General features: G+C 38.6%; 1 long non-coding RNA gene across 1 annotated transcript; it reads left to right on the top strand.

The window, feature by feature from the left end:
- The first annotated feature begins 121 nt into the window (after positions 1-121).
- Positions 122-20,420, top strand: LOC100540009. Its single transcript, XR_792309.2, has 3 exons — positions 122-4,008; positions 4,234-4,363; positions 19,639-20,420. It is a non-coding gene; the product is annotated as an uncharacterized LOC100540009 (long non-coding RNA).
- Positions 20,421-27,659: the final 7,239 nt, after the last annotated feature.

Below are 27,659 nucleotides of genomic sequence, written 5' to 3'. Positions count from 1 at the left end.
CCTAAAATAATTCCTCTTGTATTGATTTATGTAAAAAAGGCAGTCACAGACTGCAACATCATCAAACGCATCTTTGGTCCAAATAATGCTATATGTTTTTCACCATCTGAAGGATCCAAATGATGTATCAGGTAACAGAAATATCACTCCTGAGTCATGGTAGTGTATTTATGCTTTTCCAATTTCTCTTGTTTAAATGAGACATGGACAAGGTAGCAAAAGGGAAATGGATCTGATGTGTAGATAAAAATATTTATATAAGATGTTACCTTTGGCACTAAATTCACTGGCACCAAAATTACTCATAATGCTGGAATCCATTTCTTTTCACCATGATTTTTTTTTTTGTTTCCATTTAATTGGGCGTGGATTTCTTGTTTCTGTTTTTCATTTCTTGCAGTCAGTAGCAGGTCATTGATTTTGTATGGTGCATTTTCTGGAATTCCAGGAAGTACCCCAAGGACCCAAATATCTTCTCGGGTGTGATGCTGCAGGCAGCTGCCTCTGCTTACAGCAGATTGTGGTTTTCTTCCCTGCAAATCTTCACTGAAACTGTCATTCTTGCACAAGCCCTGGTATGTTAGCAAAAGAAACATCAACTCTGAAAGCACAAGTGTTTTCCCATTTAAGATGAGATGAAGCAGTGAATTAAGCAGAATACAAATTTTTGCTTGTTTTCTCATAGAAACAGAGCACGTGAATCTTACTGGCAGGGCACATGCTGATCTATTCCCCCTTCCTTTTTCATACCATTCATTAATTTTTATATGACGGACCAATTTTAACTATTTTACACACACAAAAAAAGCACTCAGAAGTCTCTTGAAAGAGTACTGCCATTGGCCTCATTTTACAGATAGAGTCATAGAGTAGCTTGGGTTTAAATGAACCTTAAAGCCCCTCCAGTTCCAACTCCCTGCCGTGGGCTGGTTGCCCCCGACCAGCTCAGGCTGCCCAGGACCCATCCAACCTGACCTCGAGCACCTCCAGGGATGGGGCACCCACAGCTCTCTGGGCAGCACAAGGGTGTCACTGCCCTCTGAATAAATAATTCCTTCCTAATATCTAATCTAAATCTCCTCTCTTTCAGTTTAAAAGTTTCCTCTTGTCCTATCACTACGGCACCCGACAAAGCATGCCTCCCCAGTTTCCCTGTATGCCCCTTTAAGTACTGGAAGGCCACAATCAGGTCTCCCCGTAGCCTCCTTTTCTCCAAGCTGAACAAACCCAGCTCCCTATCTGTTCCTCATAGGAGAGGTGCTTCAGCCCTCATCTTAGTGGCCCTCCTTTGGTCTTGATCCAACAGCTTCGCATCCTTCCTGTGCTGAGGGCTCCAGAACTGGACACAATAATGGGGACCCAAAAGGGCAGAATAGAGGTGGACAATCCCCTCCCTCTCCCTGCTACCACCCTCTGTTGATGCACCCAGGATGATATTGGTCTTCCAGGCTGCAAGCACACACTGCTGGCTCATACCCATCTTGACCATCAGGACCCCTAAGTCCTTCTCCATAGGGCTGCTCTCAATCCATATCAAACAACAGAAGCACTGGGCCTTTCTGGCTCATACTGTCTGTTTTTTTCTCCTCTCCTTCATCCATCTTCTCATGGTCATTCCCAATCCAGATGTGAGCACTGCTATGTCCATCCAATAGGTGACATCAATTAACCTCCCCAACAGTATTCCCTCATCTAGCAGTTGGCAACCCTGTCCATGGCAGGATGTTGGAGCTCAATGATCTTTAAGGCACTTTCCTACTTAAGTCATTCTATGACTGTATGATTCTATTGCTCAGTATTTCAGTCCGGCTTCTGTCTGTGTCAATGTACCAACCAGGGAAGCTTTTTATATACACTTTTATTTCATACTGTATACTAGAGAGCAGCATGTTGGAAGGTTGTTGTAACACTGAATGTGAGGGAGCCCTGCAAAGATTTTAGATTATTTCAAACTCTTATGGGAATACATAAAGGAATTTTATATATTGCTGAGCTAAGCAGTAACTGGCAAATAGTTTCCTGTTTGAGGGAATGGAGATATATGTACCTACTTTCTTTCAGTATTACTCACTGAGCTACATAGGGAATAGCACAAGTTTTCCATTCTGCCTCAGTTTTGAAATTGCAATTTTTGTTAATCTCTTTTAAGCTATGTTAATTAACCCAACTTCACTGACTTTGATCCACTACTCCACACTATTTCCAAATAAGATAAAATGTGAATGCTTCTCATTATGTTTGTTTACGAAATTGGTGATACTGATGTATGAATTTTGCAGTGAATTTATCTGCTGTATTTTACCTGCTTCACATCAGAAATATCTAAGAACATTCCGGAAGAGCAAACTCCTTAAATTTACTCTGGTGTCTCTGTGACTCCAGTGCCCTTGCATCATCAGCTTGCTCTGATTCTTAATTTATTAAGAGCCAAAGCAAATTATAAAAGTATACTGATCGCCCAACTGCCCGTGATAGCAAATTTCCATGGTGGTAGCTAAAGGAGCTTACAATATAACACAAGCAATGACAGACAGTCCAGCAGAGGTGAGCTCTGAAGAAGTAGAAGAGGGTGGGCACAGTGATGTTTGACCAATCCAAGTAAATCTGTGCATATAAAGATCTCAAAGAACTCTGTTATCCTCAAGGAAATTAACCACTATTTTTGAGTGCTGGGAAATGAAATTCCAAGCCATGTATGACTCTACAGCACAGTTTTCCATCTGGTTACAGAGCCATGCACTGAGATAAAAGCAGCAAAGCTAAGTCGGTCTCCATTCTTCAGTGTTCCTGAACCCCTGAAAGCTGTGCCCTGGCCTCCTGTCCATGGCCCTCCTGTGCTATATGATGTCATTCTGACCAAGACAAGTGTTCTGCCATCCTTCAACTGTTAGCTTGTGAGATGAAATAGCCAACTCCCTGTGTTTGTTGAGTCAGTTTCTTTACAGCCAGAGGTTGTTTTCTTACCTCACAGGCAGGATGCCTGCTTCTCATCTGGTCTCTACTCCATTTGATTTGTTTTACTCGTAGCCCTACCATGAATTAAAACTTCCCTGGGTTTAGTTCTGAATCACTTGAATGCACAAATCTTTCTGGGAGTGGTTCACAGGGAAGGCCAACAGCATAACTGAAAATTAATTAAATGGGCGTAGGTGTCTTGCTGTGTGTGAGCAGGAATGAGGGGAAGGTAAGCATTTCTAATGGAATAGGTTCTTCTTCATATTGGAATAGTTAGCATAATCAGAATTGTGATGGTTTGCTTGCCATGCAGATAGCAAGTGAATGGTTCCGTAGAAACATGGTAACAATGATCAGCTCTGTACATCTGTCTAAGTTTTCTGTGCATTGTATTTATTTCATTGCTTTCTTTCTCAGACAACTTTTCCCCCAGTACATCTGTACTGAAGACATCTCATTTGGCCAATTTGGTCAACACAAACATATGAATGACAGATTTTTCTATGTGATTGATTGATTCTAATATTCAAAAGTCTTATTAAAGGAAATATGTCACATACACATCTCTGATTTTAAACATGTCTTTGGCTGAAACACTCATGATACTTCATGGAAAACCTAGAAGATGAACTTAAAGTAGATAAATCCTAAGAAGAGGTAGTATTGCTCTTCTTTTCACTCTTGTTGTCTACTTCTGGACATTGACTATATTAGTATTTAAGTAAGAGTAAAAGACAGGAAATCAGGAAGAAAATCAAAGACATCCCAAATCCACTCTTACATTAACAGAATACCCTGAAAGGAAAATCATGCCAATAGCTGCATCTGTGCTTTTTGCAAGATGGTGATTAAAAAAAAGACAAAAGAAATCTCTTCATTTTGAAGATAACTTCACAAAGAAAGCAACCAGACATGGAACCATCTCCCACACTTCACTGCCAGCGGCGGTTGCATGCGATGTCCTTGGATGCCCAAAAGATTAGGCAGTATGATCCACCTGGCCCAAGTAACAGGGACCAAAGGCATTTCTCCGTCTACAAAGTTAAGCTCCTGGTAAGTGGATCCTTTTACTAAGTCACACAATATTTTCATAATGAATAATATTAGACCCTTTTTTTTTTTTTTTTTTTTTGTAATTACACTGAAGTACAATGTTTATATCTGCCAGTTGTTATGAACTTGGTAAATAGAGGAAAGGTTGTAACACGACATAAGTAAGGTTCACTGATGAAGACTATGTATCATGAGAAGTTGATATTCCTTTCTTTTCTTTTTCAGCTCTATGAAAATGAAGAAGAAAAACTGAAAGTTTTGCTCTGCACAAATTAATAGGGACCTCTGGCTCTTGAGGGGACAAAATTGTGGATGAGTCCTCTCATATGGCAATGCATTAAGAGCAACAAAAAAGGTATCATTTTACAATTACTTCGTGTTCTCGTTATGAACAGAGAGTATACACCAGTAAGAACTTTACATCCAGATTTTATTTACATAAATCAGAACTCTGATAAAACAAATAAACAAATAAACAACAACAAAAACAACAAAAGAAAACAGCACCAAAAAACAGGTTTAATTATGGAGTGATGATCTCAATTTTTTCACCAATCTGGAATTTTTTTCTTCAGCATTTTTATTCATTTAGTCAAATGGTAGTCTTTGTACTGCAAGAACATTTTGCTTCTCTCTTGAGGGAAAACCACCTCTTCTCCCAATTACTAAATCTCAATTACAGTTTGTTTGCAGCAGAAAGTCAGAAATTAGATGGAAGTTTCAGCATCTCATGGTCAGTCAAGACCAGAATGGATAGAGAATAAATAAGGTCATGTTCTGACAGCAAAAGGCAGCTAATTGTCAGTCTCAGCATGTGAAATATCAACTCAAAAACCTGAAACCAAACAAGGATTTTGCACTTCACTGGAGTGAAATTTGTGTTCATGTTTTGGTCTGTTTCCACAGACATTATATGCAAGTCCAGATTTGTAGTGGCACATAGTCAAAATCTCTTGGCCAGCTGGATACCACATGCCTTTCTTGAATTCAAAGTATTATTACACTGGATCATTAAACTAATTTAACGCTCATTATACCTGAGGAAAGTGTTTGCCTCTCTTGGTGATATGTCTTTTTCTGTTTTTCTTAAAGCAGAATTAATAACTGCCAAGTCTTATCTCCCATTAAGAAAAAACTTTTTCTTTTGCAGTGAAAAACTGTCATCCTTCATATATTGTCATCAACACAGAAGGTTAAATTTGATTACATTTTGATTCCAAATTACTAAGGGTATTTCATATCACAGAATCATAGAGTGGCCTGGGTTGAAAAGGACCATAATGATCATCTAGTTTCAACCCCCTGCTATGTGCAGGTCGCCAACCGCTAGACCAAAAGGTTTTCTCTAGAGACCAGAGAAGATAGAATAGTCTTTGTTGGACTTCTGTTGCTGAATTCTCACAGTATTTCTATTCTTTATGGTCAGGGAACTGTGGTCTGTGAGGTGCCTGTGCTGATACTTATGTGAAAGCTTTTAGCAGGGTACAGCAGCTGCTTTTTAAGTTTTTCTACATCCTTTCTGAAGCGTAAGGCTGTTATTTTTTGTGTGTGTGTATCTCTGTGTGGGCACATTTGTACCTTTGTGACTGTCTCAGTTGAATTTCAGTTCAAACTGGGTTGATACAAGTGGACATGGAGTATGCATCTTTTAGATAGCTTCTGATAATCTTGCTTACTACTGGATGTGGAATTTTGTCAGTTTTAAGGGTTTCATTGCTCTGTGCAGAGGAATTAGCCTGTGCAGGAAAGGGTTTGAATTCTCAGTAGTAAAAAAAAGAGGCGTATGTGTGATGGGAAGAACAACATTCAGAAGATCTCAGAGGCTCATAGGAGCATGGCTAGAAATTCATGGAAGGCTGAGATGAATCTGAAAATAGGACTGGGATGCGTGGATACTGGGTAAGATGTGCAGTACAAAGAAGCTCTAGGAACACTCTTAGAGAGCTGATGTAGGTCTCTTCTGGTTTAGTTGTGCTCCACAGTGTCCTCTTACATGTCAGGCAGCTTTTGTGCTACTATATCATGATAAGATACTTGTTTCCTTCCTAAAGCACTTATACCCTGGGAGAAGAATAAAACTGGTTACTTAAGACCAAGTGGATTGTATAGAAATAAATATTGCTCCAGACATAAGTGAAGAAATAAAGAACAATCTTTTCTTACCATAATTAAATCAGAAAGGTCTCTGTCTCCCCTTATCTTGCAAACTTGCTCTAAATGCTTTCTTGGTGCATACCTTTTAAGGAATTATTTTCTCTATGCTTGTCCTACATTTCAGGTTACATGCATCAAAGGGACCCTACTCTTGGCAAAATGCATTAGCTTAACAGTTGTTCTTTTCCAAGTCCCTCAAATAATCTAAGCGCGTTTAATATTTATCCTCAAAATATGTACTTCTTTTCCCTTCATAGAATCATAGAACCATAAAATGGTTTGGGTTGGAAGGGACCTTTCAGACCATCTAGTTTCAATCTCCTCTGCTATAGACAGGGACACCTCCCACTAGACCTGGTTGCTCAGAGCCCCATCCAGCCTGGCCTTGAATGCCTCCAGGGAATGGACAGTATTCATACTTAATATATTTTCAGTTATTTAGCAAAGAATAAGGTGTCCTAATCATGTTAGACCAAATATCATCTCCTGAACTGCAATAACTCTTCAATTTAATGAAGATTGCCTTCTCTTTGATTCAGCATCTCTATCCATGGAAGTTTATGTTTTGTATTTGATTATGTTGTATTTTAAAACTGTGCAACGTGATAAAAAAATGTGCTTAGTATAAACATCTAAATTGCACAGAGCATGTAGGTTACTGAGAACATCTGGGATAGTAATTGACTGGCATAGATGGAATCACAAGCCTTACTAAGTTGCTTCTTCTGTAATAGCAATAACAAGCAGGGGTAGGATTGGGAGAGATTTATGATTTCTGTCAGAATCAAGGGTAAAGGGTACCAAGAAGTAGAGAATAAAGAGGGAGAGGAAGAACTTAGAAAACAAAGCATGGCGAAAAGGTAGAGGAAATGACCTGAAGAAACTGAATTCAAAATAAGACAACTGAGGAGAGGAAAGTATGCCCTTCCAAGAAAGGAAAGGGAAAGGGAAACGGAAAGGGAAAGGGAAAGAAAGGGAAGTAAAAGATTATAGAGAATAAAGGAGAAAAAAGGTGACAAGATTAAAACTTGAAGAAGAAGTCAAAAAAAACAAAAGGAGATCTATAAGTGGAAGGAGGGCATGAGGATGAATGTACATAAGATCTCAATTTAGATTATTAAAATTATGCAGATTTTTTTCCCATTTTAGTCTGAAATGAAGCAGAATTGAACAAAGTAAACCTTGAGAGTGAAGACAGACTCCATGTGTGTATATGTATACATGTCCTCTCTTATATATCTGAAGACATATTTGTGTGTGTAAATGGTCTAACTACCTTTGAATGGAATTAATAATGGTGGACAGTGAAGACAAAGATGATCTTCCTACCACAATATGAGATTTACTGGTGACTGAAGGATTTTGAAGTTACAATTATTTAGTGGTCATTCCAGAATCTGGAAGCCTGCAGTGACCTCTGAGCTAGTAGTCTGAAAAACATTTTATCATATGTGGAAAGAAATAACCTCTTGAAAGTTGTGAATTCTCTAACCTCCTCCATCCTCACGCTGATGTGAGTCCTGTCACAGAAGTGTGTATTTCTCCCATTGGGTAAAAATTTTATCCAGACTGCTAACTCAATGATAGACTGCTACACTGTAGAACTCTTTCCTTAAGGTGACATGAGTCTTGTTTGAAAGACGTACCCTAAATACAAATTCTATTTAACCAGTTGCACAAGAATATGCAGCTTTTTCATTACAATAGTTACTTATTGAGAATGCTAAAAGGAAATACTATCTTCTCCCATGAGATGCTGTTCTTGACTTCCCTCCTGCCTTTCTTTTAGCATGGAAGACCTATTAGAGATTTCCAGATTAATTTAAAGGAGAACTGCTACAGGAAAACTACTGGAGATGTCTAGAATAATATTATTCCCTTGGTGGTTAATAGCATTCTGGGAGATATTAGATATGCCCATCTGCTTGATTGCAGCTGCTTTCAAAGCCAGTGATGTAAGTCCCATAAGCCCCTAAGTTAAGAGGGAGTGCTTCTTGCTCAGGGGAAAAGAAAATATTAAAAATACAGGAATATTATAATGGCGATAGTTATCTTGGGGATCTCCATAACTTTATATGCTTGAATGATAATTTGCCTTAGGTATTGCCAGAAGCTGACTAAGACATTTGAGTTTGCCCAAAGAGTCTGAATGAGAAATGTCTCCTGGGAATCTGACATCCTGAGACACTCTTTGAGGGGATTGGCCTCTTCTGCCAGGTAACTAGTGAGGCAAAGGCCTTATGTTGCGCCAGGGGAGGTTCAGGTTGTGTATTTGGAAAAATTTCTTCTCAGAAAGAGTGGTGAGGCATTGGTACAGGCCGCCCATGCAGTTGCTGGAGTCACCGTCCCTGGAGGTGTTCAAGAAGTGTGGAGATGTGGCACTGAGGGACCTGGTGTGTGGGCATGGTGAGGATGGATTGATGTTCGGACTGGATGACCTTAGTGGTCTTTTCCAGTCTTAATAATTCTATGATTCTACTGTGACTGAGCTGCTGGATGTCTAGGAAGGTCAGTGACAGAAAGAAAAAGGTGTGCAGGGTACAGATTAATTCCCCAAACACTAGAACAGGCAAAGTATGAGTTATGCATTATGTATTCTTATTATTCCTGCTACAGATCCTAACTTTCAACTCATCAGCAACAAATGTGTTAACTAGGTAGAAAACCAAAGGAAAGCCAAAGCTCTGCATTTGCTTGTGATGAGTTCAGTGTGTAAATCCTGCTATTTTGTACTTTTACTTACCTATAATGCATTACTTCAGAGATGTTACTCTTTGTGGTAGATGAAATGCATTCTGGAGGTAAGCAGTTTAAAAAACATCTACAACTGCAGGAGGAATCTGAATGTAGCTCCCTCACAACATATCTCCATGCCAGTTTTTATTTATCATTCATACTGAGTAGCTCTAGCATTCACAGTCAAGGGAATGAACCAGGATATCCCCTTCTCCTTCATTAACATCAATATCAGACAGTATTGGATAACTGCAGTAAGTTTGTAGATTCTTGCTTACACATTTCCCTATTTGTCATAGTGGACTTTGCCACAAACGTTCAGAGAAGAAAATCCTTGAAATGCATGCCTCAGTTTCCCTAACTGCAAAATAGAAACTGTGATACATGTCCACCACAGGCAGCATTCTGAGGGTTGGCCTCTTACGTATCTGTAATTCTCAGAGACTGTAAGGAACTTTTTATCCATATTGACATTTTAGAGAATTTTTTTGCTGCTATAAGGTTACTTTTTGGAGAAACCACTGTGTGAGATAGTGATAGCTTATGATGCTGGAGCTTCTGGGGACCTGTGAAAAAGTACTGTAGAAATGGAGTGCTGAAACCCATTTTGTGAACAAGTGAATACCTTCAGAACTATTTCTCAGTTTGAAGCAATAAAAAAGCATGACCATTCAAAAGAATAATTTCCAAGGTGTTACCATGATTTTTTTCATATTCATGAGGACAAAATAAAATGTTTTATGTAATAATTGTGAAATCATTCTGTTTTATTTGATATGTTTTATGTAAATGTATGGAAAAGATAAAAAAATTGCAGTATATTCAGGAATCATTCAAGGAAGACAAGGGAAGAGAAAGCAGATAGGATTCTCAACAAGTTTGTGTATCTTGAACTATCATGAATCAGGAATCATAGATGTGTAGAATCATAGAATGGTTTGGTTGGAAGGTCATCTAGTTCCAACTCTCCTGCTATAGGCAGAGACATCTCCCTCTAGACCAGGTTGCTCGCAGCTTGTCCTCATAGGAGAGGTTCTCCAGACCTCTGATCATCTTCATAGCCCTCCTCTGGACCTGCACCAACAACTCAATGTCTTTCTTACGTTGGGAGCCCCAGAACTGGATGCAGTACTCCAGGTGGGGACTCACAAGAGCCAAATAGAGGGTCAGAATCACCTCTCCCAACCCTTTTAGAGAATTTGAAAAATTGGAGAACAAAATCTAAAATATAGGCAGTTCTGTTTTGAATCACACGGCAAAATGTCAATGACATTTTCACCACAATACGCATATTTTCACAATATTGTAGTTTGAGTTTCATCTGTTTTATCAGTCCTATTAAAAACCGCACATCCACTTAGGTTTCAAGCTAGTTGTTAGCATTGATTGCCTTTTTATTCTTTAGTTTTTTGTTTGTTTTTTTCTTTTTGTTTTTAGTTGATTATACGTTTTCCCTAATCTAATCATAGTTAAATGTACTGTTTGGGTTTAGAGAATGGGTCCATGTATGGAGGCAGAATTCTGGAGGAATTCCTCTTCACTGCTAACTAAGCAGGCAGTTCTTCTGGGATTGGAGTCCCTTATCCCAAATCCTGCAGTTTCTCATGTGCTTTTTTGTCTATGTTGATAACTTGATTTGACCATATGCTTCCAATGAACTTACACCTTGGATCTCTGCTTACTTCCTGTGGACACAACCATCACTGAGACATGTGACTCACTTATAAATAGAAGAAAGCTGCCAGCGGAAGACCCCAGATTTCCGTAAAGGCTTTCTGTAACTTTGGTTAAGCATAACCCTGATAGTTTTGAGTGGGATCTACTTGATATGGTTGAAAAGGCTCATTAGACTCTATTGGTGGAATAATCTCAAAGTCAACCCTATAGGTCAGTATAGCTGTGAGATTTCATCTCTGCCTTTCTGTGCATGTCTAGGCTATGGATATATACTTTTTTTCAGTGCAAGCATCTTTGAGCTGATGTTTTCACTCTCTGTAGCTGGAAATAGGGGAACAAATTCTTTGCTCCTGTTACAGCGATACGAATGTAGAACAACTTAACCAACTACACTATTTCTTATTATAAATAACTCTGCAATCTGCATTAGAGATATTTTGTAGTGTGACTCATTCACATGGTATGCACTACACTCTTCTCAGCAAATACTCAACATCTTGAAGGATCAGAGCTTTCCTGACTTCCTTTTGTGTGTGTATGTCATAGAATCATCATAGAATGGTTCGAGTTGGAAGGAACCTATGAAGATCAACTAGCACAACTCCCCTGCAGCAAACATAGACATCTACAGTTCAGTCAAATTGCTTAGTGCCCCATCCAACCTGACCTGTCTCCAAGGATGGGGCATCCACCACCTCTCTGAGCAACCTATTTCAGTGCTTCACTACCCTTATTCAATCTGTTTGTTACTGTAAGCTCCAAATAGATGAGATCTTGACTTTTTTTTTTTTTTTTTTTGGTCATTTAGAGGACAATAAAAATCTGAAAATGCTTTCATTATATTATTAAAGATAATTAAACACCTTCTGATTACAGAAATTCTGCTCACACATGCACAAACCATAGAAAGAGGCAAAGCTCCTTCCAGTTGCCATGTTTTTGTTCTGCTATTGAATTTTGCTTTCTATGATCACTTTTTCTTCCCTTCATCTACCCCTCATCTTTAGTAGACTTATACTACAATTCTGAATGTATCCTTCTCTACATTATAAGTCAAAGCACTACAAGTAGCTGAGTGACCATGTTCTCACTCTTCAAATGTCCTTCAGTAATATTGTGCTTGCATTCTGCTTGTGCTATTCATTGCATTCACAGCAAAATGAAAGAAATACAATGGAGCCTGTGATTGTGCCAGCATCTTCCTTGAGAGATCTTGTAACTCAGTGATAAAATTTGTGTGCGTTGATATAATTTACCCCTTTATTTTCTTCTGAAAGCAATTGAAAACACTATTAACCACTATTTAAAATACCAGCATTTCCCATACCTACCACGCAATAGCAACTTGAATTGCTATAGTTTTCCTCTGTATCCAGTATTTACAGTATGTTGAGTAAAGATGCTACTATTTAGCAACTGTTTACTTTTGAACACTTCCTACCTTATCTGCCCTGATCCAGTGCTGATCATCACTGCCTACCGATGCCTTATTTTGGGTTGCATTAAACAGGTTTTCTCTTTTGTACCTTGTAATTGGGAATGTTTTTCATTTCACACCCTTGTCAGAGCATATGGTTTTGCCCCTGAACCTGTTAAAATCCAGACACTGTGTTGAGTCAACAGCTCTCAAAGTTGCAATCAGGTTAACCAAACAGACGGTGACAAAGATGTCCAGCCATGTCATTTACATCTGGGATGGTTTATTCTTTCTGATGCAGTTTTTCATGAATGCTAATGATTCTCGAGTTAGTAGCAAAAATATTAGTAAGCACATTCCATTGCTTCTTGAAGTTTTCTGCAATCACCTGTTATTTCTAGGTGTCCTTCAAGGTCACATTTTAACAGAAGATTTATATGCCCCAGCATCTTTCAGTGAAGCACTGGAACAGGTTGCTCAGAGAGGAGATGCAGCAGACAAAGATAAGGAAGGCTGTTTGCTTATGGAACTCTACTTTGGAGTGAGCCAACAGCAAAGATGAGACTTAATGAAGCTCAGAAATTGGCATAAGACCTCTAGCTTGCCCATCAGAAGTCTACAGAAAGCAGATGATAGCATTCCCATATTAAATGTTCTGGAATAGCTTCAATAACTTGGGTGAGGCAGAGAGATGAATTCTGTGTGAAGCTCACTTTAGGCCAAACAAATGGATCAGCTTTTTGTACTTCATCTCACTTGAAAAGAGTCACCTCTGATTGCGAAGTGCTCTCTCAGGCAGTTGCTTATGAGTTAATCAGCTGAGAAGAATCTCGTCACTCCTGGAGCATCTGGAAGTAGTGATGGCATGACTATACAGCCTAGTTCAGACTGGATTCCATAAAGGATCCCAGATAGGACAGGTCAACTATGAACTTGGTCAGTTATAAGCTGAACTACCTGATTCTTTATACCTGTCTGAAAAAAAAAAACACATGTAAAGCCAGTTTTGCACGTTTGCTGATGCTTTGCTCTTCCTTTTTTTTTTGTTTTGTTGTGGTGAAGAACTTTGGCACAAAATAGGAATTTTAGACCAGATGAATAAAAATGCAGAGGTCCCTAGGTGCCACTGATTTCAGTTTAACTCAAATGGATGTGTGAACCAAAGTCTTGATATCTTACATATTTGTAGTTTCCAGACACCTTTGCTTTGTAAGAAATTATGATGTATATGTTGATTCACAGCAACCTCATGGAACTTGGTGCAGACTGACAAAAGTGTTTAGGTGTTTGTATCTGCAGGAGAGCACTTACTAGGATTTATAAAATATCTTTGCACATACTGACTGCTGGTGGAAGTTGAATTCCTAAACTTTACAAATGCTTTGGTAAATCCCACTAGTCACATCACTTGCATATTTATGTGACTTTGAAAATGTGGCCCTAGGATTTTTTGTGTAGTAGGGGTTATAAATCTCTTCATACTGAGATTTCCACATGTTTCTATTATAGTAAATAGCATGGAGCCCTCCGCTTTGTTCCAAGCAGCTATCAGACCCAGTTCTGCCTTGTGGCTTGGATCATCATTTACATCAGTACAAAGCAGGCCGAATTTGGCTGAATTTAAAAACCCTAACAAAGAAAATCAGCTCTAAATTTAGTTTATTTTGCCAGTTAAGGTAACTTAACTGGCTGATTTGTGTTTTTGGAAGTTCAAAAGAGCTGCTGGAACATTATCTGCTCTAATCACGTGGGTACAAAGCAGGTGAAAAATGCTGCTTCTGGGACAAGTAGGTGAGAGTATTGATTTAATAATGTTTGCCACTCACTGCATGGGACAACCAGTCAGAGGTCTGGCTGGGTAACAATAGTGAAGGCAGAATAATTCTCTTTGATTAAAATGGTGCCACTGGTCAGAAGAATTTCCTAAGCAACATAAGCAGTTCTCTTAAGCATTCTAATGGAGTTGGAAGAATATTCCTAGGGAAACTTATCCCATGTTTTCATTTATCATACCTTTTCCCTAAATTTTCTGCATCAGATGATGTTCAGCCAGGCTCTGTTTAATTGTTTTTTTTCAGTAACTGCTGTACTATTAGCAATTATGGCAAACACTTCCTCTTCTGGATTTTCGTTATTATCAAATCCTTGCAGAATTACAGTTTTGCATATATTCACAGGATCACAGAATTGAAGGGGTTGGTAGGGACCTCTGGAGATCATCAAGTCCAGCTCCCTGCTAAAGCAGGATATCCTTGAGTAGGTTGCATAGGAAAGGGTCCAGGAGGGTTTTGAATATCTCCAGAGAAGAAAACAACCGCTCAGGGCAGCCTGTTCCAGTGCTCTGTCACCCTCACAATAACAAAGATTTTCTGATATTCATATGGAACTTCTTGTGTTCTATTTTGTGCATGTTGCCCTTTGTCCTGCTGCTGAGCACTGCTGAATAGAGCCAGGCCCCATCCCTTGACACCTGCCCTTTAGGTATTTATAAGCATTGATGGGATCACCTATCAGTCTTTCCATTAAATTACTTTCACGAATTTTTAGAGTAGAGTAGAGTAGAGTAGAGTAGAGTAGAATAGAATAGAATAGAATAGAATAGAATAGAATAGAATAGAATAGAATAGAATAGAATAGGAGTAGTTCACTTCAGTTTGAATATTATCTAGTTCAACTACTTGATCTCTTCAGGACTAACCAAACATTAAAGCATATTCTGGAGGGCATTATCCAAATGCCTCCTGAACACTGACAGGTACGGGGCATCAATCACCCTGCTAGGAATCCTGTTCCAGGGTTTGAACCACTCTCACAGCAGATAAGTTTTTCCTAATGTTCAGTCTGAGCAGCTCTGTGCCATCCCCAAGTCACACAGAATAACTGAATCACAGAATTGCAGGGTTTGGAAGGGACCTCAAGAGATCAAGTCCAGCCTCCCTGCTAAAACAGGTATCCTACATAGGTAGGCATCCAGATGGGTCTTGAATATCTCTATTGAAGGAGACTCCACAACCTCTCTGGGCAATCTGTTCCAGTGCTTGGTTCCCAGTGAGAAGAAATCAATGCCTCTCTCATATCAGTGTTTTTGCAGTACTGCATGTTATTTGTGAAGTATCATTCCCATATTCTAGTTCACTTGTACTACTTGATGGGTATTGTTATTCCATGAATATTGTTGGTTGTATTCATTCTTCTCCAGCTGATTCAGCTTTAGTCTAAGTTTTGATGTTGTGTGGAGACTGTTCATAACTGTCCATAACTCAGTAAACCAATGTAGCTGTTCCCATTGTTGTGAGGTCTGCACCACACTGCACTTTCAGAGTTATTTCAGCAGTATGGAAAACCCGTGTGTGTGTGCATATATGTGTTGTGTGCTTTGTGTTTCTGTGTCAACCAATGGCCTTGTGCTAGGTAGACTTGGGGTAAAAAGGAAGTGAATAATGACAGACTTTATTTTTCCTTTAAAAAAAAAAAATAAATATGGTTAAATGTTAGCTCTTTATAGAATCATCTTCTGCCATCATATGTTCAAGCAAAGTATTCAGTAAGCCTAAACAGAGTTGTCCACCTGTATTTTGAGAGCAAATCAGGCCCATTTTCTCCCTTTGTTCCTGCTCACTCTCTGGCAGCCTCTCTTCATTTGATGACTTCTAAAATTTTTATTAAGGTACAGGCGACTTCTCGTTCATCTGCGAAAAAATATTATGTCCCCAGTAACACCTGAGTTGATTCGCTTAGCTGCACTATTTTTATATTCTTTTGTGCAGAGCTTCTCAATTTTGTGCTAGATCATCTAGTGACTCTATGGTCCAAGTCTATGGGCACCTATATGCTTGTTGCAAGTCTTTCCAATTATTCTATACATTTTCTCTGCTGAAATGTCAAGTTTAAAATACACCCACTGCCTTCCTACCCTCTGCCTTGGAAATTTGGCTCAGAAAAGCAGCATCTGTCAGTAGATTCATCTGGAGGTGATGTGCCAAGAGCTTGGAAAGTCTACTGTTGCACAGCAGAGCGCGCACATCATGCAGCCCTGGGCAGGGCTCCTCTGCTCCACACTGAGCTTTAAGGAGGCTCAGGTGGGACCAGTAATGTGCAGATATGGTTTTGTCCTTTTACTTAATTACATTCATGTTTTGAAGCCTGTAGTGAATATGAGCTTGACTGGCAGCAGTAATCAAAGAGCTGAAAACCTCTCATTTCTGTCTCCATCCACAAAGCTGCACCTGCAAAGGCATCTATACAGCACTTTCTTCTGTTTCAGCACTGCATGAAAGGAGTAAACCCACTTTCAAAAAATAAGCTTTAAAAGATGTTTCTCTTGTGTAAATTGGGGTCTCAAAGAAACATCTATTTAATAGAGCTATTGTGAAGATTAAGTAGTTAAATATTTAAGGATCTTTGAAAGCATCTGTAATTATGTTCACTGAGAGCAGCTGAAATGGTTTTCTTATACAAACAGGAAGCAAAAAATCAAAGCAGTAGTTACCTTCTTACAAAGCCTCCTTCACTGTTCCTGCTGTATTATAGAGATGCACATTTCTGGCCTTTCCCAATTTCCTTCTATTACTTTTGAACTACATAGAATAATTTCTGTTACATATCTCTTAGCTGCTGTCCATTAGACTTCCAAATTGGCGGTGTTTAATCTGAGAGACATTTTATTTTAATGAATAGTATACTGCTGTATATAAATTTACAGTCCAACTCACACTCCAGCTCTGCATTAGTCTCTGCTTTTCCTCCTTGCTTAAGCAAAGTTGTTTACTTGAACTTTCTGGAGCAATGATTATCAATATGCACATGGATCAGGTGGCTTTTGATGTGCTCTCTGGAGGTACATTTGCAATTTTTCTGGTATTCATACACCAGAAATCTCAAGCTTTGCATTTCGTACTTTCCTTTTGCACTCTTGCAACTTGTAATCTTTCCTTTCTTCCTATCTCAAAGCAGAGTGCAAACATACATTTTTTTTTTTTACCTCAGACCATCAGAATGTCTTATTAATGTGTGCCCATCATATCTCTTTTTCTTGTCTTTCCTAAACAGATTGCAGATATAGTTCAGTGCGAGATTTTCAGCTGAGATTGTCTTGTAACTATTTTTGACCATAAGACCATAGCTCTTTCAGCATCTCTCATCATGTAAGCCTTGTGGTTGTTTCCTTCCGATAGTTCAGTTTGCTTTTTCTTTCCTTTTACATTTCCTGATAGCAGCTGCACACTGTACTCCTTACTTTGGACTGTACTGACTTTGAAATCCACCTTCCAGGTGTTTGTCTTCTACATTTGCTCAGTAAAAGCTGTTACCTCTGGGTCTTCTTCCTCCCTCTCTCTATATGAAATCAGCAAATTCTTTTTTTTTTTCCCTCTCTCTCTCTCTTTTTTTTTTTTTTTAATTCAAATGTAGCTTTGTAAAATGAAGTGGTACCTCTCACCTTCATTACATCCTATTCACTCCTTTAGATAGGACAACATGCAAAGTGTTCATCTTCACAGAAATAGGGCAACCTGTTCCTGGAAGCATTATTCACTTTGCTTTCATTTTTCACTTATTATTTACTTACTGCTCTGGCGTTGTGCTACACTTCTTGGACACTTACTGAAATAGTAATACGGTTTAAAAGACTGCCAAACGTAAGTCTCTCTATTGCACTGATTAGAAAAGAAAAGGTAAGAAACATATTCCTTTAGGGTTGTTCTGTAAAATCTCTGAAATTATCATGAATGCATGACCACTAGTCAAAGACATTGCCATATGATGGCTTTCCAGTGACTGACTTGTAATTTTTAATTGTTTGATATCCACACCACTCAGTCAAAATGGGCAATAATTGGGAACTCTTTTAGAGAATGCAGACAGAGAAAACAAATATGAAATTGCCTTATAAATTGGTCTACTTTTCCTGATCTTTTTCTCTTAATCAACACTAATGGAAATCAGTAAGGCAGAATAGGAAAACTTAATATGTTCTGCAAAACAAGATTAATAGTAGAATTTGTTCTGGATTTTTAGAATTCTGAGAAAGTAAGTACATTTTTATCATGGGATAAGAACAGCAGGGTAACAAGAAATGGACTAAGAAGGGAGGAAATGAGATGGAGATTTTAAGGCATCTTACTACCATGTAGAAGAAATGAAATGAAATGAAAAAACATTCTTGAAAAAAAATATTTTTGTTACTTGTCAGTGCCTGATTTTAGGTGGAGCTGTTACTCAGGGAAGACTTGCTGTTCAGTTTAATGTGATTTTGCTTTATCTCATTGGTTTGATTAGCTTTTAAACCTTGAATTCAGTTCTTGTAGTTCTTAGGTGAATGATAAGTGGAAAAAAGTCTTATAATTGCTAAATTTTCACCTGTAACATGATCAGCATCAGTTTGGCACTTAGATTTTACTTCTGATGCTGTCTTATGTTATTAGGCTGGGGTCAATGTAGAGTCTGAGCATGCTTGATGCTACTTAATTTACCAGTAATTAGATGTTAATTGATAAATTCTTTTTGATGCTAATCTGGCCGAGGATTCTTTTCAAGTCCACAGGAACAAGATGAGTCTTTGCTGTTCTTACGATACACTGCCTATATGAGTTGATATGAAAGAAGCCAGTTGGATTTGTTGTATATGTTACTGTAATTATAGAAAGGAATTGTTATCATACAGGTTGGCTTGAGAGTTTTTACAAAAGGCAGTCATACTGAGGTCATCCAGTTTTCTCCTTGTTAAGATTTATCAGGTTCTCAAAACAAGTGTTGAGTTTGCAAATCGAGAATGCTACAGATGCGTGGAAGAACACTGCATCTAGACTTTCGTCCATCTTTAGTCAGAGTTACTCTTGGAGCCTGCTTAAACTCTGAGAAGCTCAGAGAAACAGATCACGTTCTCTCCTTCATCAACGGAGTTGCCTTATTTAAAGCAGGAGCAGCCCTTTACCATGACACGCGTGGATGACATTCAGACACCTCTACCCCGTGATATATAAAGGAAAGCTCCAGTTCAGGAGGCAGAGAAAAGACTAAGTAATAATCCTTCCCCACTGAAGAAAAGCAATGGCCCTGCAGTCCTCTTCTTTTCCAGCATATAGGATTTTTCCAGCACACAGCACCATTCCTGAGGTTGCTTGCTTGTGAATGATGCTTTAGCATGGCAATGGGCAGAGAGAGAGAAGGATCTTCTTATAAGAGCTGCTATGAAATAATGTCCTTTATCAACTTATAAGCATTACTCTTTTATTTAAATGCAACAGCATTTCCCTCAGTCAAGTTTCTTATTTTTAATGAGTAGCTTTGGATATGGTCAGCATGCAAGGATGGATAACTGGTTCAGTAGTTTGAAGAAAACTTAGACTTTTTTCCATCCAGTTTTTGAACGATTATGTTACCAAGTCTCATTCTCATTCTCATGCACTGCACTGCCATAGTTTTGCCCCAAATAGGAGTTCACCATAGTAAAAATCAAGAAGAATTCAGTGTGGTGTAGTTGCCATTAGTATGGACAGACTTGGCAGGATTTTGTATTTAGCGTCTTTAATACATTCAATTCCTAAATAATGGCTTTTATTTACTTAATAGAATAAAATGTTGTAGTTAATCTTGAATATACTTACCATATTTATTCCTTGACACGTTCTTTCTGGTGTTTTTCACAGTTCAACTTCAGCCATCAGCCTGCACTACAGGACTGTTTTCAGCCGCCCAGGTTTGCTGCATCGCTTGCACATTGGCACTTCTCAACACCTAGGAAAGCTCAATACTTCTGCTATGAAGAATGTGGACATAAATACCAACCTTTATATTTGTGTCCCTGAATTGCTTCCACTTGAGGAAAAGGCTATCTATTATTGAATAATGTCCTGAAACATAATTCAGAGGCAGAAGCAGCAGAAAAAAAAATCCTGAAATGGAGGAGAGACTTCTTGAACATTACTCATTGGAATTGTGGCACTATGTAGAAGCTGCTATTGATATGACACGGCTGATGTGATGCAGTACCAAGTGGACATTCTTCAACAATTCAGCTCCATCTACCTTAAAGTCATTACTATTCTCTTACTAGGCCACATTTTCAGGGAATCACTCAGGAGGTGCCTGAGCTTTCCCAGACCTAAATTCATTTCAGCTGCATAATTCTTCTGGAGTAAAAGCAAGAGACAGTGTAGTCCATGAGTTGCTGTGAAGGTGTTATAACAACACTCCTCACTTTTAAGGGACTCATGGTGGTATGTAGGAATCTAATTAATTTCCTACCATTTATGATTTTCCACATTATTGTGAACATTGTTCTGTTTGTGTGTAGGTATACAAATTTGCTGTCTTGAATGTACAGTGTTGCAAGCCACAAAGTCATTTTATCTACCAGCTGTTGTTTTAAACGAAGAAATGTTTTATATCATTTATATCAAAAGATTATGAGAAATATGTTTTCTTGACTTAAAATGTACTTGAAAAATGTTCAAATCTTTTTAATAAATTTTTGAAAAAACAACAGAATAGAAGAGTTTCAGTCTGTGAATTAATTCTTTTCTCACAAACACCAAGGAGGAACAAGGTATGGTGTTTCTCTTGATGCAGACATTGAATCAGAAGTCTTAAGAGCTGACTTGCACAGTTGATGGTTGGATGCTTAGGGCCTGTCTGCACACATCTAACTTCTTCCAAGTTGAACGCCCAGTCTGAAACGAAGGAAATTCTATATGTGACTATTACACAGCTGCCTACATACTGACATTAGAAGGAAAACTGGTCTGCTGTTATCTCTGTGGCCACACCACAGCACTGAATCCTTCATGTGTTCTCATTCCCAGTGCTGCAGGCACTGGAGCAGGAGCCTGTAACTCCTAGTTTCAGTTCTCCTTTTCCATTCTGACTTATTTTGAGACCTGAGCAAGGGCAGGTAACTGCTGTGTGCTATTTTCCATCAGCTATAAGATGTGGATAGCATCTATTTCATTAGCACACTGTGGGAATTCATCCAGTGATGCTTGCACCCTACTTTGCAATTTTTTTGCTGAAGATGGCAATAGCATTTCTTCCAATTCCAAAATCACCTGTGCTGCAGGTAAGTGGGAGCTTCTTAAGATCACAATTATATTCTGACAGTGGCTATTTATCTCCTGCCTGAGATTTAGATTTTTGTGAAGGTGTTGTCTTAATAACATATATGCCCAGAAGAATCGCTCTTGCATCTATGCCAGAAAGCAGAAGAGTGCATGTATTCCATGTATTTCTGTTTGGATTTTCACAGGAAAACTTAAAGCTTAGAGATGAAACTTGCTTTATTTTCACTTAATATGAAAGCAAGACCTGTCATGAGCTGCTGCACATGGTGAGATGGGCTGTCCTCCTGTCTAAAGAAACGGAGCTGCTTGGTTTCATCTTGTGCAATAGCAACTGTTCTGTTTATTGCTTTGAAGGAGGGAAAGAACTTAGAAACTACCCAACATGAAAGGAAACTGGGGAAATAAGAATGCCATGATTTCTATCCATTTTAGCAACAAGAGGGTCAGTGCTATAACATCTGAATAAGATCTTGACCTTAAGATTTGTATATTAGCAACTTGGAATAACAGCTGTGGGATTCTGACATGATACATTACTTTGTTCCTTACAGAGATGTTCCATTAGGTCTTCCCAGTCAAGGGTGTGAAGAGACTTCGCCTTTAGGTATAAAATTCATAAGATGGTAAATCATAATGTGTTTGCAAAGGCCATTTATTACTGAGCATTAAAGTTGAAATAGTTGATATGATTAATCTCTCCAGTCTTACTTCTACTCCTAAGAATAGTAAGATACCTTAAGTAACCCTGTCCACCTCTCCTGTGTGATGAAGGTTTTAGATTCCCAACATGTGCTTTCTCCAAAGAAGTGGATGGAGGGCAGCAACCACTGTTATTTGAATTACTGTGCTCAAAATCTTGTTCACGGGCAAGAAGAAAGCACACATACGCAGGTAAAAGTGAAGAGTTTATTGCTACTATAACTGAAATCTGAAGAGCATTACTAGCCTAGATTTAACTGTTCCCAGAAAAAAAGCAAAAACAAACAACAACAGCAAAACAAAGTTAAAATAGTTATGGATAAAGTTCTTATAACTACCCCTTTTCCTGGTGTAACACTCACTCTTCCACTGTTTGTTTGGGTTCTAGGGTTGGCATGTGGGTTCTGGTAGTGCATGTGCACAGTCTTATGGCAAATCATCAGCATCTGCAGTTTTTTGCTGGGAGGAACATGATGCTTCTGCTGGTGGCTTCTTCTTCCTCCCTCCAGGATCCACTTCGGGCTATTTTTATTTATTTGCTGGCATACTTTTATACCTTTACTCTTTCTTCACTGGTTTGCAGCTCCAGGTTATTTCTAAATTATTTGGTATCTTTTATGTATATTAAATGTTATTTCTTTCCTGTCTTTGTTTCTCCTAGAAGTGCATTTGTCCAGCTTCAGGTCTGCATTTCCTTTAATTGTCCATCAGTGACTTGTTTATAGTAATGAGGTCTCTAGTGCCAACCTGTGCCACAGTTCTTATCACCCCTTGCCTGTGCTACTTCCATATCTCCACTGTTAAGACCTTTGCTGTTGTGCCAGGCTTGTACATTGCTATACTACTTTATTGTGTTAGTCATAAATATCACATTAAACACAGAATAAATGCTTGTTTTTTCTGTCTATACAAAGCTATAGTTGTACCATACAAAAATAAACATAAGTGAAAGAAAGATTGCCACTGACACCTGACCAATTAATGAAAATGCTGTGATAGCAAAAACGAATTTAAAGGAATTGGCTAGCAAGTAAACCCAAGTTCAGTAACAGCTAATGACAAGGCTCAATCCTGAGGTCTTGAGAACTCAGTACAGAGCTAATGGCCTATTACTAGCAATAGCAGTACCACAGGGCTAGATAATTATGGGTAAACCAAAATTCTGGTATAAATCTATCCTATTCTTTCTTAGAGAACAGAAGTCAGGAGTTTTGTCACAAAGGGAATTTCTCCCCACTGACCATTTTTTTTTCCAGATCTGATCAAAGTGTTGACCTGTCAAAGATGCCTACTGAAGTTTGGTAGTTGAATAGAGATGAGAGATCAAAATAATACATTCATATCTACAATGTCTTTCCCTGCTAGCGGTTCAGGGGTCTGGTGTAGAGCAAACATTACTGCCGGAGAAAAAGTGGTGACAATATGTGATAGAAGTTGGAATTGCTGGCTTTGGTGTTGTCTCCTCTATAGAAAATCAGAGTGCTGCACTGAGATGCTTCCTTCAGTACTACCACTCATTTTTGAGCCACACAGAGGCTGCATTTCATTCATTCCAAGATGCTCTCCCATCTCCGCATTTGCTTTTCTTTTCCATGATCCACATCAGTCTTATTTTCTATATCTAGGTTGGACCTACAGTCCACTCTGTTGAAACCATCAACTTTTCTTGATCTGAAGATGGACATACACCTATTTTGTGTATATCAGTGTTGAGGGTACAGCAGAAACTATGGAAACATGCAGGAGATCAGTTGTTGAGCTGCCACATATTCTTGACACTTTGAGAGGTGCGTGAGCACGGAGAAAACACAGTTGGCATTTTGGACACTATTAAACAGTAAGATTATTTGACACAGGTGTGATGATATCACAGGAGAACTCTAAACATCGGACTTGGATTCCACATTTGACTAAAAAATCTCTGTCCACGTTAAAGACCATGTATGGTTAAAATTTCCACAGGTGCCCAGGCCTGTGGGCTGTTTCTTTAAGCCCGTGGCATTTTGAGCTCTACAAGAAAATTGAAGTTTATAAGAAAATTCATTCTGAGAGCTGGCATTAAAGGAAATGTTAGGACATTTAAAAATATACGTATTTTACAGGAAGGGTAATTGACAGGTCAGCTATGCAGTTCCTCTACCTGACAGCTATTTCCCTTTGATTAGTTTAAGCTTTCCAAATAAAATGTCCTGTAACACAAGATGAGGCATGTCAAATTTCAGGTTGTTTAGTTTTAGTAGAAATGGGACAGAGAATGGAAAGTGGGTTTAAATTTGGAAAAGACCAAGCTTGAGGAATTATTAATATACTTCTTGTTATTTCTCAACAGGCCATTACAGTGATCTCTGTTTCCATGGACAACTGCCATTGAATCTAAATCCTCTAAACGCTAATAGAGAAAAAAGTTTCTAAATACTTGTAGCTTCAAGAACTAATAAATGCTTTTTCTCCCCTCTCAGTCTCCTCATCTGTAAAAGCCTTTTCCTTTCGTGATTTGTGGCAAGTTCTACCCATACAATGGGATTTTTGCCAACAACTCCAAAAGGAACATGATTAAGTCCATGGGAACTGTTTATACAAACTCCATCACAGTTGTTCCTTCTGGCCCTCTGTTCTATAAATTCCCAATTCGAGTTAATAGATTTATAAAACAGAAGACCACAAGGGACCATTAGCTCATCTGGTCTGATGGCCCATACATCAGAAGAAATTGCATTTTATGCAGTACCCTTTACCAAGCCCAGCAGTGTTTATATTTGGATAAAGCTATTTGCCAAAAAGTCATTCAGTCTTGGCCTCAATACATCAAGGTAGGGGAGAATCAGCAACTTCTACAGTATTCTGCATCATCGCTTTCTTCGTTAATTTCTTTCCTGGTTAAATGCACGTCTTATTTCTGATTTGAAGTTGCTGAGGTTACACGTTCCAGATTGCTTCTTATTATGCTTTTCTCTGGTAAATCAAAATTCACGAATACCCAGGTTACTGTCACTATGTACCTTGCCAAGGAAAAGTAGAGGGCCAAGGGAGACAAGCACAGAAAAGCAGGCATTTAAACGGAAAAATCTGTGCAAGTGCCTCTCAGTGATGCATTTCTCAGGTTGCTTTCCCCTCATTCAGTGGTTGCACCAGCAAACCTGGGTAAGCTGCCCTACCTGTGCAAGTTAGATCAATCCACCCATGTCTTCTCCTTGGCCAGTGGAGTATCCAGCAAAGCATAACACTTTCAGGTACTTTCAGTTACACAGATAGAGATTCATTTGCAGAAAAATACCCAAAAATCTACTATTTTCCTTACTCCTGTGACTTGGATGATTTTACAAATCATTTCAGTTTCCTTTCTTCAACTGCACAGGTCAGTTTTTAACAGGTTTTTGTTTTACTTCTACAAAGACAAGGCAGAGGATTGGATAATGACTTAGCATTTAGTCCCCTCAGACTATATGGTCTTCTGCTTGTCTTTGCTCTCCTGCTTAAAAGTCACCATCCCAGTTCATCAGTTTTTGCTTTGAGCTGTTTTGAGTTTATTTGCAGGTAATATTTGTTATTGTGTGTGGGAGGTAGCACTAAATTATCACATCATTTTCTTTCCAGGAGGAGATACATTAAAATCAGTGCAACAGTGTGCGTTCGAGCTACTCAGGTATCTTGAACAGGATCATGTTAGCCTTTGTCCTTGGTCCCACTGTTTCTAAAATAAATGGCTTTCACATATGAAGTAACTTAGAATTCTTCAGAAGAACTGAACTACTTGTCTTATAGTATTACAAATAAAGAAAAAATTATTTACTGCCTGAAAAAAAGAGAAATCACTGACGTGTGGAAAATTTGTGGCTGACATAGCATCAATTCTTGAAATAAGTGAAGAAAAATAAATGCGGAAAGTAAAACCATTAACACAGATTTATAGAAGTGGGAAGACAACTGCAGAGGAAAGAAAAACAAATAGGAAATCAGGAGAGGAACATAACTGTCTATAAGAAATTAATTGAGCTATTTAGACATTCCTTTCAATATCAAATGAATGAATAAGGAATTTTTAAAAGAATTACCTAATTTGGTTTTATTATTTTGCTTTATTTATGCTCATGCATTGGGTGGAAGAGTGATGAGAGTGATGATATCATTCGCAAGACTGCAGTATGATAATGCTGTTCTTCAATGCGAACATGGATTGCTGAGTTAACCTGATCTTGGAAACTGATACATAACATTCTGATCTATAGAAGATGTACTTCTGTAGAGGAACTTTATTTGTCTTGTTGGCAATGTATATTCTGCTCCACACAGAATCTTTTTTCCTCAGTTTTGGAAGTATCCACTTTCACTGCATTGACTGTACCTCCAATAGGTTTGTATGAGTCACAAGAATCTGACAAAAGGTTTATTCTGCAGGCAAAATAATATGTTTTTAACTTTTGTTAGGTTTCCAGAGGAACAGAGGAACTTGAAAAAGACTGGAACCAATGTACTGATATGACCTTTGGAGATTTTTGCCCTCAGTGCAACTTTTCTTTGCAGAACATTGGTAGAGGGTTTCCTTCCCTGTAACTGTGAAATTAGATTATTGACTCTTCTCTGGGATATTCCTCTTTCTGGAGTCAAACAGAAGGTTCTGTTTATGCACAGTCTGCTAGCAGAAGGATGAAGATGTTCTCAAGTTTGGTTCTTTTTTGAGAACCAACCACTTAGGAGATTTTACATTGGCTATAAGCCCTGGCTCATTGCTGGAGAGACTGAAATGAAATGACTCAGCCAGCCTTAACACATGCTGCACTGGGCTGGGGGGGTCTGCAGGAACCCAACTTGTATTCCCATCCCCTCCCTTCTGCTCTCACTCAGACCTGGGTACTTCAAGCAGGTGGTCTGGTTGCCAGTCCAGTGGAAAGCTAATCAGAGAAGGGAAGAAGGAAAGAGAAAGGGAAGGGAAAGAGCAAGGAAGAAGAAAGTCAATTAGAATGGGAATGGGGAAAGGAGTCACTACAGGTTGGATTCACTTGTGCAGCCCTCAAATATACGTTTGCTCAACAATAATCCCATACTTACATGAATTTAAGGTGAAGAGAGTGATCTCCTTTGTATTTTCCATTTCTTTTTATATACTATCCACTGCTTTATGTATTTTTTTTCCATGTATCTCCTTATTTCCTCCCCTCCAGAGATGCACAGCCCAAACATTTTCATCCTTTTCTCCCATCAGCCTTGCTGCCCTTCTCTGAATCTTTTCTCTCTGGTTCTGCTATGTTGCTCTTGAGACCAAGTGATCAGAGTTGCATACAGTGTTCCAGAGGAGATAGAAACAGCAATTTATGTAAGGGCACTATAACACCTTTGGCAGTGTTCAGAGTGTGTAACATATTCACCCAAAGGATTGTGTCCCCAAGATATTCTCAGGACTTAATGATGCTATTGATACATTGCCTGCTTAAATGTGCTGTAGCTCACAGCTGAAAAACAGCACTTATATGAGTATTACCTCTCCCCTTCTTTTTACTTTCTTGTAGCTATCATGGTACTCAGCCTCCATCTGAGTTCATACCATTCTCTCCTCTTTTCAGGGTGTGAAATCTTTTATTCCTACCCAGCTCCAATGTCAAAGCACATTGATTTTTGTTGGGTGTATAAAACATAACTCAACTACAAATAAATGATTAAATATGACCTCACACACTTTGCTTCTGCCTTCTGTTAAGAATGACATCAGGAAGAAGAGAAAAACAGCCATTGCTTTCTCTCCTTACATGCACTTCCCAAGTGGTATTTGCAGATTGCATCAACTTTTCCCTTTTACATCTCGCTTTCTGGTTCTATAAAAGCAGATTATTGAAGTAGCGTCTCATATTTTATATACATATACAAATATACAACTTGCTACTGTAACGAGAAAGGGAATATTTGGGATTTTTTTTTTT

This window comes from Meleagris gallopavo, chromosome 1 (assembly GCF_000146605.3).
Source record: "Meleagris gallopavo isolate NT-WF06-2002-E0010 breed Aviagen turkey brand Nicholas breeding stock chromosome 1, Turkey_5.1, whole genome shotgun sequence".
NCBI classification, from domain to species: domain Eukaryota; kingdom Metazoa; phylum Chordata; class Aves; order Galliformes; family Phasianidae; genus Meleagris; species Meleagris gallopavo.
Note: the sequence above shows the minus strand (reverse complement) of the source record. Positions and strands in the feature narration are given on the sequence as shown.